Here is a 12,137-nt window from a genome sequence, read left to right as displayed (position 1 = left end):
CATGTTCCAAGTGGCCTGATTCGGCAGCGGATATCACGCCTTGTTAGGGCGAGAGGCATTCACAATCTTCCAAGCTATACCCCATTACGGGTACATGAAGCTCAAAATGCCCGGACCCAATGGAATAATCACTCTCGCCAGTGATCCAGATACAGCACTCCGCGCCGAAAATAAGACAGCCACACTGGCCCTAGAGGCATTATCCGAAGCCATAGCGGCAGAGGAACTAACTGCGCTGCGCTCCATGGTGGATAGGGACGATGTGATACTCGACAAGAGGTCCAAGTCCACCTCTTTTAAACCAGCAGATGAAATAGTCAAATTTCAGGTCCATCCAACGGACCCCACAAAGACGGCATCCATTGGGGCACAATTAAATCCTAATGTAGAAGCCGCACTACGAGAATTCCTCCGGGAAAATTGGGACATTTTTGCCTGGCACCCTTCAGACATGCCAGGAATCCCACGCAGGCTGGCAGAGCACAGCCTAAATATCCTAAAAGGATTCAAGCCAGTCAAACAAGCTCTTCGGCGATTTTCTGAACCCAAAAGACATGCAATTGGAGAGGAGCTAGCCAAACTCTTAGAAGCCGGATTCATCAGAGATATCAAACATCCGGACTGGCTAGCCAACCTAGTAATGGTACCAAAAAAGGACAAATCCTGGCGCCTCTACGCCGATTTCAAAGACCTTAACAAGGCTTGTCCAAAGGACCCTTTCCCTCTCCCTCGCATCGACCAAATCATCGATGCTACCGCAATGCACGATTCATTGTGCTTCCTCGATACATACTCTGGATACCATCAAATCAAGATGGCTGAAAAAGACCAGGCCACAACGGCATTCATTACTCCATATGGGCCATTCTGCTTCAACACATATCAGCGCATGATTCAGACATGTCTGGCTACCCAGATAGGCAAAACAGTAGAGGCATACGTAGACGATGTGGTCATCAAGACCAAACACGTCGAAACTCTAGTAGACGACTTGAGGGTGACATTTGACAACCTCCGAGCATATGACATTAAGCTCAACCCGGAAAAATGTGCCTTCGGAGTACCGGCCGGAAAGCTTTTGGGCTTCATTGTATCCGGTAGAGGAATTGAAGCAAACCCAGCCAAGATCCGAGCTCTGTCACAATTGGATATCCCAAAAGACCTCAAGCAAATACAAAAACTAACTGGGTGCATAGCGGCTCTAAGCCGCTTCATCTCCCGTTTGGGAGAAAAGGCTCTGCCCCTCTATCGCCTCCTCCGGCGCACCGAACACTTCGAATGGACGGATGCCGCCACGGCCGGACTCGAAGAAATCAAGGCCATACTGGCAACAAATCCGGTCCTGGCCGCGCCCAACCTGGGCGAACCTATGTTATTATATATCGCAGCAACACATCAAGTTGCCAGCGCTGTACTCGTCGTCGAACAAGAAACAGAAGGACACAAATTCCCTCTTCAAAAACCAGTGTACTACGTATCCACTGTCTTAACTCCATGCAAGTCCCGGTACCCACATTATCAAAAGATAGCGTATGCGGTGTTCATGGCATCCCGGAAGCTGCGACACTACTTTCAAGAGTGTTCCATAACGGTGGCCTCTGAAGTACCTCTCAACGATATTATAAACAATCGCGACGCAACGGGCAGGATTGCAAAATGGGCCATTGAGCTCTTACCATTTGACATAACCTACATACCACGGTGAGCTATAAAATCGCAAGTTCTGGCTGACTTCGTCGCCGAATGGACCGAAGCCGAACTCCCTAAAGAGTACAACGCGTACTCCAATTGGATCATGCATTTCGACGGATCCAAAATGTTGGCTGGCTTGGGGGCTGGCGTCGTCTTGACGTCCCCAACTGGAGACACAGTCCAATACGTACTTCAAATAATGTACATGGACTCCAACAACGCAACCGAATACGAGGCCCTTCTACACGGCCTCCGGATGGCAATCTCTACGGGCATTCAACGCCTAGAGGTGCGCGGGGATTCAAACCTCGCAATATCCCAAGTAAATGGAGACTTTGACGCCAAAGATCCGAAAATGGCAGCTTACCGCAACACCGTCCTAAAAATGTCAGCTCGGTTCGAAGGACTCGTATTCCACCATATAGCCCGGGATAATAACCAGGCAACAGACGTGTTAGCATGCATCGGCGCAAAACACGACGCCGTCCCTCCAAACATCTTCCTGGAACGGCTCTTTAAGCCATCCGTATTATGGGAAGAGGAGTCCGGAAATAACAATCCGGAGCCAGCTGCAGCACCTAACTCAGACAATTCTGACACAATCGGCGGCTCAGCAAATGAAATAACACCTTCAGCCCATGAAATAATGGCAGTAATTGCCCCGTGGACGGAACCATTCCTAGCCTACTTAATTAGGCAGGAACTTCCCGAAGACCAAAATGAGGCCTGCTGCATAGTTCGGCGATCTAAAGCCTACAAGGTCCATCAGGGAGAACTTTATAAGAAAAGCACAACCGGAGTCCTTCAAAGGTGTATCTCCGAAGAGGAAGGGCGAAATATCCTGGCTGAAATTCACGCCGGCCTCGGCGGGCACCACGCTGCAGCCCGGGCCCTTGTAGGCAAGGCCTTCCGTATAGGATTTTATTGGCCGACAGCCCGGGCAGATGCTCAGGACTTAGTCCAACGATGCATTGGTTGCCAGCTCTTTGCTAATCAGAGCCACATGCCACCCACCGCCCTCAAAACTATACCCATCACCTGGCCGTTCGCGGTCTGGGGGCTTGACATGGTTGGACCCCTTAAAGGGGGAACCCACAAGCACAAATACTTATTGGTCATGGTGGACAAATTCACCAAATGGATTGAAGCCAAGCCGGTTAAAACGGCAGAATCCGGACCTGTGATAGATTTCATATCCGGGGTAGTACACCGTTTTGGCGTCCCCCACAGCATCATCACTGATAATGGCACGAATTTCACGGCCGACGAGGTTAAACTCTGGTGCAAAAATATGGGCATCAAGCTCGACTACGCTTCAGTCTATCACCCCCAAACTAACGGTCAAGTCGAGCGAGCAAATGGTCTAATCATGAGTGGCATCAAACCCAGACTAGTGCGGTCCCTCAAGGAATCTAACACGCACTGGGTAGAGGAGCTCGACTCTGTACTCTGGGGGCTGCGGACCACGCCAAACCGAACTACCAGTTCTGCCCTGCGATATAATTCATGACTCACCTCGCGTGCGCATGTACGAAGAAAGAGAAGCCGAGCTGGATCGGCAGGACAGTTTGGACACCTTAGAGGAGGAGCGGGACGTGGCAAAAGCTCATTCTGCATTTTATCAACAGCAGGCTCGAAGATATCAAAGCAGAGAAGTACGATCCAAAGCTTACAATGTTGGCGAACTTGTTCTACGCCTGCCGGACAAGAAAAAGGACAAACTTAAGCCCAAGTGGGAAGGTCCCTTCATCATCGACCAAGTCCTGACCAATGGAGCATACCGTCTACGTAACGCATCTGACAACTGACTCGAGCCGAACCCATGGAACGCAGCCCGTCTCCGAAGATTCTACGCCTAACGCCGGACTCAGAGTTTGTCTCACTCCTCCGTCCACCTTTTTACATTTTCACTGTCTCTTGTCCCCCTCCTTCTTCCCACTTTTTTTTCAATACCTTTGATAGGCTAATTTGCGCATTGTTCGCACACACTTGATGTGCTCCTAGCACTCATTATACCTGGGGGCTTCTTTAATAGAAGCTTATTTATATGGGCTTCATGCCCAACACATGTGTCATACTTCCGCATGTACCTTTTATTCACCATTATATGCATCGATATGACTTAAGTTTTGGCCAAGCTGGGTTGCCTGGCTCCTGTGCTTACCCCTACGTTCCCGATTGTTCGGCTAGGAGGTAAAGGGAGCACCTCTGCGATTGTTACTGCCGGGTCAGCCGGATGTGTACCTCAGACTGGGTGAAGCCAAAAGCTAGCGTTCTTAAGAGAATATTCGGTCGGTGACTTGAAAGATGATTTATTACTTACTTATTTATTTGCCCCCAGATGCTTTTTCTGCTATTTTCGCAGTCCGGACATGCACTTTAGGGCATGCCTCCCAGGGAAAGGAACCCTTAACGGAACTATTCTCCCTGGAAGATGTTTCTTACTAACCATGTAATATAACATAGCTAGTTGGGCACTTGTCTGATAAAGCAATTATGACCCCGATGCCTTGTCTTCATGCATGCCCCGGTTCTTCTATAACCGTAAGGGTATTCGGACACACTTCGGACTATTGGGTCCCGAGGTTGAAGCGAAAAGGTCCGCAAAGACAAACGATCTACAATCCGGCTAGAAGGCATTTTACATGTCATTTCAAATTACATCGTCAAACTGACTGATTGTACTCCTCTTCAATCCCATCTAACAGGCTGTATAATTTACAGTCATGTTGGGAATATTTCGCGGCCAGTTCTACTTGGCTGTACATCAAGCTCACAGGGATCTCCTTCCCATCAGGCCCCGCAGGTCCGACCTCGGCCATGTGGTTTGGGTCAGCCTTCGGGTACCGCGTCTTCACCATGGCCCAGGCCTCCCTGGCGCCTTGACGGCAGGCCGATATCTTCCACAGACGGAGGCGTCGCCGTGCTCCCTGAAGCTTCTCAGCAAGCCCTCCAAGGCCCTCGGGTAGGGAGACGGAAGGCCATAAAGCCTGAACGACGCCACTCATCCCCTGCCGAACACGTTCGAGCAGTTGCACCAGCTCAGGAAGTTTGTCACCCGTTGAACCAGGCATTTCCTCCGCAGGGTGACCTATGAGCACACCTAAAGACACATTTCTGTCAATCGACTTCCTCGCCGAATTCTTCTTTTCAAAGGAATTTGCTCAAGCACTTACTATAAATGCCGCGACGAAGCCGCTGATTCTCCTTCATGGAGCCAGACAGTTGGGCCCGAACACCTTTCAGCTCTTCTCCTAGCTGGGTGTGGGCATCCTGGAGCTTGTTTCTCTCCTGCTGCACCTTCATAAGCACCCTCTCGCCGGCCTTTAGCTGACGCAGTAGCTGTTGCTTGTCTGGATCTAGTCCGGCGCCCTATGCAATATTATTGTCAGATTTACGCACACGCCGCACTTTGTTAACTACTTATCTTTTGAAAGTACGTATTACCAGCGGGGGTATCTGTGGCTCCCCCTGTGGTGGCTAGTGCAGCCTCAAGTTGGGCCTTGCACTCTTGGAGCTCCTGGGACAGGTGGGTATTCTTCTCCGTAAGATCCTGCATAATAAATGATCCTTAAATCAGTTATTTTAACTATTTTAAGTCTCGGGGGCTACTAGCATATATAACTATTAAAATTACTTACCCGTATGTCCTTCACATACTGCTCCGTGGCTCTGGTTAAACCATCTTGAGCAGCACGGAGGTGCGCGTTTCCTGCATCAAAGGCATTCAACGCCTCCGGGGAGAAACACGCGTCACAAAGAACTATCCGGCGACGCATGTGATTCATGGTGCTCTCCACCTCAGACCGGGTGGCGGACAGCCTGTCGGCATCCTCCGTCGGAGGAGCATCCGGCTTTTGCCTTGTGTTCGCCTCCACTTCCGGACCACGCGATGGAGCATGGCTGGCGGAGGCTTGATTGGCAACCTCTCCGGACACTGTCCGGCGAGCGCTCTTTCTCCTGGAAAAAGTTATGAGCATTAATATACCTCCAAGGGATCCTTCCCTTAAAAAAACGGTGCGATGTACCGTTGCAGCGACGTTTCGATTCGCGTCGCACTCCTCTTCCGCCTGCTGGGCCGAACTGCCCCTTGCTGGTCAGCCGCTGCAGGTTCGGCTTCCCGCCTTAAAGGCACCTCCTGCGATGCACCACCAGTATAGGATGGCCAAAGTTGAGCACGGATCAAATGATGGTGTCAAGACCTCGGTCGTAGTCACCTGGGAGGCCGGAAACAAACCGGGGTAGTCAACCGTAATGGCGACTAGGGCATTGTCCATGCTAAGTTGGTGGAACACCCTGTCAATCAGCTCCACCTTTATGTCCAGATCCTCTGCGGAGGTCGGATCAAGGGATCGTTCCGGATCCTCGGGCTGTGGAGTTAGGCTTCGTATGCCCTCCACGTCCCGGCGCAGCTCCTGCGTCGAAATCACAAAGTAAGATACTTGACTTTGGAAGTATGGATCGGGTATATAAACGTCCGCTTACCCAGCTCCGAGGGTTGTTCATGGAAAATCCGTTCAATGGATTCGTGCGGAGAAAGTCCTCCTCATCCCCCTTGTACAAGCCGGACAGGATCTTTGCCAGATCGGCTGCCGAGCTCGGCCCTCTGCGGCCATGACGTGTGGCGTCGTCTTCCCCGTTGAAATCCCACATAGGGTGGCCCCTATATTGGAGTGGCTGCACCCCTCGCATAATGCACGTGGCCATGATTCCGATCATGGTCAATCCGGAGTGGGCCAGTAACCTAATCCAGCCCATCAGATAATGGACGCTCCCATCATCCTCCCATTGAGGGCTCCGCGGGCGCCAACTCGGGCATTTCTTCAAAGGAGCATTGCTGAACTCCGAGAGGCCGATCCGAACTGGATCCCGCAGAGGGGCGTCCTCCATGTAGAACCATTCGGAAGGCCAGTCTTCGGACGCCTTCTTCAATGCGCCATATTTCGGCTCCGCCCACTTGATATATCGACCCCCCATAAGAACGGGGTACAAGGCAAAACAATCTCTTCCACAGCGCAAAATGGGGCTCGATGCCCAGGAACAGCTCGCAAAGAGCTACAAAGCCCGTGATGTGCAAAATGGAGGCAGGTGTGAGGTGGTGAAGCTGGAGTCCGTAGAACTCCAGGAGCCCCCGGAGAAACGGATGTATGGGAAATCCAAGTCCCCTTATTAGATAAGGGACGAAGCATACCCGCTCTCCTTTGGAAGGGTTGGGAACGCTCTCCGCCTGCTTTCCACCCTTGAAGGTGGCTAGTCCGGCTCGAACCGGAACCATAAAAGCTGGAGGAAGATATCCCTCGGTTTGGAGCGCCACTAGCTCACTGTGTGGAACTGAGCATCTCCCCCAATCTCCTGGCTTAGGGCTGGGAGCGCGAGAGGAGGAGCCGCATCGACTATCCATGATAGAATGGATTTTTGTCAGAGGCGCTTCGATGAGAACTTGCGGATGAAGGATGGTGTGAGCTGGATCTAGATCCTCGCCTCTCTTATAGGAGGCTCGTTCGCACGGCTAGGGGGTAAAATGTAAAAATACCCTAGCTTTTCGCATTCATACGACATGTGGAAGAAGGCCATTATTGGGCGTAGAAGCCAAGGAGCGCAACATTTATAAGGAAGCCGGACACTATTCGACAGGAATATGAAGTTTGAAGGAGAACCCGTCTTCACTACTAGAAAAAGGGATATAGATGGGATTGACACTAATGGCGCACCAGACAAGTGGTGCGCCATTAGTATATACTAATGGCGCACCACTTTCTGATACGCCATTAGAGTTGAAACTACTAATGGCGCACCTGGCCCAAGGTGCGCCATTAGTATCCAAAAAAAAATTTGAACAAGTGCGCCTGTCCAAACATACTAATGGCGCATCCAGACACAGTGCGCCATTACTAGTTGTAACTAGTAATGGCGCACCCGTCGGAAAGTGCACCACTAATGTTGTTTTTTTAATTATATTTTTTATTCCTTTTTTTGCAATACTACTAATGGCGCACTCTTCAACTGTGCGCCATTACTAGTTTAAACTAGTAATGGCGCACTGTAGAACAGTGCGCCATTAGTATGTTTATTTTTTTTTGCAAAACTACTAATGGCGCACCGTCAGAAGGTGCACCATTAGTAACCTGGATTACTAATGGCGCATTTAGTGCTGGTGCGCCATTAGTAAGTGGGCAGCAACAAGATATTTTGGACAGCCTCTCCTACCCACACTCACTTTCTCCCCACTTCATTCTCTCCACCTCCTCCTTGTCTCGGGTGCCTCCTCTTTTTCACCTCATTTCCACCATAGATTCATTCAAATTAAGTGGTTAAATTACCTTGTTTTGATAGGTAAGTAAGGGGGGAAGTTATATTTATGTTGTTCTCCCTACAACAATGTGCACATGCACTTTTTATGGCCTAGCTAGATCTATGTATGTTCGTGGTGTTGCATATGTTTGTGGTGTTGCATATGTGTTTGTGTTTGGAGGTGTACCGGTATTTGAAATGCGATAGTTGCCAATATTTTGCCGGAATGTTGATTCATTTCCATTTCAGCGAGAATTTTGGCATTAAGCATTCTTTTTTGTCCTATTTTTAGGGAAAGTCATGACAAATTTTTTCTTGGTTCTAAAATATCGTTTTGCTCTACCCCGCAGGCGACCATGGTCCGCATGATGACCGAAGGCATCGTGAATAGGTTTTTGAGGTCCGCGAAGGCCGAGATGCTTCAAAATAACGAGACGGAGATAAGATGTCCGTGTCGAAGATGCAAGCTGAAGAGCCTTATTGTGGACTCGGATTCCGGGCAGGTGCGGGACCACCTGCTCTTGCGTGGTTTCATGGATGGCTATCGGTGGCAAGGTGATGAAGATTACTATGAAGTCGTCCATGGGGGCCGGGCAAGAAATGAGGAAGGGCAGCAAGACAACCACCGCGGCTCGGGCAGGCGAGAAGACGAAGAATCCCCAGGAGATGATCACGACGGTGATGTTGTACATAGTCATCATGTAGAAGATGCAGGGCATGATGATGAGGAAGATGCCGGAGCAGACGACGGGCATGATCATGAAGATGATGATGTCGGCGGAGCAGGCGACGCTGGACCATCGATGGGCTGGGTGCAGGACCCTCATATTCAAGAGCTGCTTCTCAAGCAGACGGATAACGCAAGAGCTGCCGCCCGAGAGAAAGCCAAGATGGATCAACTTGAGTTAGACGCGGTTACTCCATTGTATGAAGGATGCAGGCTCGAGGATACCCGCCTGAAAGTAACGCTCATGGCTCTGGAGATGAAGGTAAAACACAAAATGACCGACGCATGTTTCGACAAGAACATGTCATTCTGGCACGAACGTCTTCCCAAGGGGAACAAGTGCCCGGCCAGTTTGGAGGAGGCGAAGAAAATCGTGTGTCCTCTGGATTTACCGCACGTGAAATACCATGTGTGCATGAACAATTGCATCATTTATCGGGACGAGCACGCGGAGTCTACCATATGTCCGGTGTGCGGCGTCACTCGATACAAGAAGAGGAAGAAAGCTCCTCGAAAAGTGGTGTGGTACTTTCCGATCACTCCTCGTCTGCAGTGGTATTTCGCGGACCCTAAGGTAGCAAAGCTCCTGCATTGGCACGCGGATAGGGAGGAGAAGAAGCGAGAAGATGACGCAAATGATCCGGAGATAGATGAAAAAGACAAGATGCTAAGTCACCCTAAGGATGCGATCCTGTGGCAAGCGTTGAACTTCGAAGACTCAGAATTTGGGAACGATCCAAGGAACATCGTGCTGGGCGCGAGCACCGATGGAGTCAATCCGTTTGGCAGCCAGAGAATCACACATAGCACCTGGCCTGTGTTTGTGTGGATGTACAACCTTCCCCCTGGTTGTGCATGAAGAGGAAGTACATTCACATGAGTATGCTAATTGAAGGGCCGAAACAACCAGGTAACGACATCAATCTGTATCTGGGGCTGCTGAAAGAGGAGCTTGACACGCTGTGGAAAATGCCAGCCAATACGTGGGACGCCGCAGAGAAAGAATATTTCCCTATGAGAGCCGCACTGCTCACGATGGTGCACGACTATCTCGGTTACGGATATCTCGCGGGGCAGGTAGTCCACGGATTTTCTAGATGCGTAAGGTGCATGGATGACACAACATATCGCCAGCTAGATAGAGATCCCGGGTCTTCGAAAACCATGTTCATGGGACATCGAAGGTGGCTTCGCGACGATGAACCGTGGAGGAAATGCAAGGATCTGTTCGATGGTGAAACCGAACCCCGGAAACGCCTGTGTACGAGGAGCGGCGAGGAAATAGACAAGCTGTTGAAAAATTGGAAAGACTGCCCACTGCCGGGAAAGAAGCAAAAGGCGCCAGAGCCGGGAAAGAAGCGAAAGGCGCCAGAGCCGCTGCTAAAGGTATGGAAAACGAGGTCTGTTTTCTGGGACTTGCCATACTGGAAGATCCACCGTGTGCCTCATAGCATTGATGTCATGCATATCACGAAGAACGTGTGCAAGAGTCTGCTTGGTACCCTGCTCAACATGCCAGAGAGGACCAAAGATGGGCCGAAAGCAAGGCCAGACTTGAAATCAATGGGCATCAGGCAGGAGCTTCACGCTAATGATGATGATGATGATGATGATGATGATGAGGCGAAGCAGGACACAGAAAGTCGTCGCAAAGGCAAAAAGGCCAAGAAGACCGGAAATGACTACCCTCCCGCGTGCTTCACTCTAAGTCAGGAGGAGATCAAGCAGTTTTTCACCTGCCTCCTAGGAGTAAAACTTCCTTACGGTTACGCGGGGAAGATAAGCAGATACCTAGACCCAGTGAAGCAGAAGTTCAGCGGGATGAAGTCTCACGACTGTCACGTGCTGATGACGCAGATACTTCCAGTTGCAATCTGTGGGATCATGGACGCGCACGTCCGTGAAACGCTATTTGGCCTATGCAACTGTTTCGACGTCATCTCTCGGAAGTCGATTGGCGTGAGGAAACTCAGAAGGCTATAGGAAGAGATCGTGGTGATACTATGCGAGCTTGAGATGTACTTCCCGCCCGCATTCTTCGATGTTATGGTGCATCTGCTGGTCCATATCGTGGAGGATATCATCCAACTCGGGCCGACGTTCCTGCACAGCATGATGTCGTTCGAAAGGATGAATGGTGTCATCAAAGGATACGTTCGGAACATGTCACGTCCAGAGGGAAGTATAGCCAGGGGCTTTCTGACCGAAGAGTGCATCTCCTACTCCACGAATTATCTAGGCATCGAGAACCCCGTTGGTCTTCCCGTCAACAGGCACCTCGGCAGGCTTGCTGGATGGGGTCACCGTGAGGGTCGCCGCGAAATGCATGTCGACTTCGAGGGTCGACTCGCCGACTTTGAAAGAGCAAACCTAGTCGTGCTACAACACATAGACGTGGTCGATCCTTGGGTGGTAGAGCACAAAACCTTTATTGAGAAGACGTACAATGACCGAGGCCAACAGAGGACGGACGGAGATATACTCAAAGAGCACAACTCATGTTTCACGCGTTGGTTCAAGCAGAAGCTTCTGTCGTACCCTTTACATGAAAATTCTTCCGCGGAAGAACAACTCATATTCGCCTTGTCACAGGGCGCCGAGCACAACCTGATGACCTATGAGGCGTACGATATCAACGGCTACACATTCTACACCGAGGACAAGGACATGAAGAGCGATGGTTATCAGAACTCCGGGGTAACGATGGAATCCTACACCGGTAAGGACAAGGACAGATACTACGGAAGGATCGAGGAGATCTAGGAGCTGAGCTACGCTGGAGAGAAGGTGCCGATGTTTCGTGTCAGATGGGCCAAGAGTGTCCTAAAAGAAGACCGATATTTCACCACCATGGTTATACCCGAAGCCAAATCCAAGACCGCGGGCGCAAACGTCACCGCGAAAAATGAGCCATGGGTACTGGCTTCCCAAGTGGACCAATGCTTCTTCATTACCGACCCGCCAAAGCCCAGTCGTGTTGTCGTGAGGAGAGGCAAAAGGAAGATCATTGGAATGGATAGAGTAGCCAATGAGCAAGACTTCGACAAGTACGGCGACCCGAGGATCGAACATGACGACGATGATGAAGTAGCAGCATACACCACAAGAAGAAGTAGGACCACCCTACCTAAAGGACGTCCGTTCCACAGAAGAACTCCATTTGCAAAAAAGAAGGGCAAGAAGATTGTGAACATATAGCTAGCTAAGATCGATTGTATTTAAATCATAGCCTTCATTTATCGATTGTATTTCATGGGCACTTTTTGAACTATCATGAATATTTTTAAATTTCATGGACACTCGATCTCGATCCCCCTCCATCTCAATCGCTATCCCACCTCGCCAGATCCGGTCCCCCTCGCCGCCGAGCACCCCCCGGTCCACCGGCCGCCGCCGCCGACCCCCCGCACCCTCGATTCCCCTACTC

The sequence above is a fragment of the Triticum aestivum genome, chromosome 2B (assembly GCF_018294505.1).
Source record: "Triticum aestivum cultivar Chinese Spring chromosome 2B, IWGSC CS RefSeq v2.1, whole genome shotgun sequence".
Classification (NCBI taxonomy): Eukaryota; Viridiplantae; Streptophyta; class Magnoliopsida; order Poales; family Poaceae; genus Triticum; species Triticum aestivum.
This window is presented reverse-complemented; position numbering follows the sequence as displayed.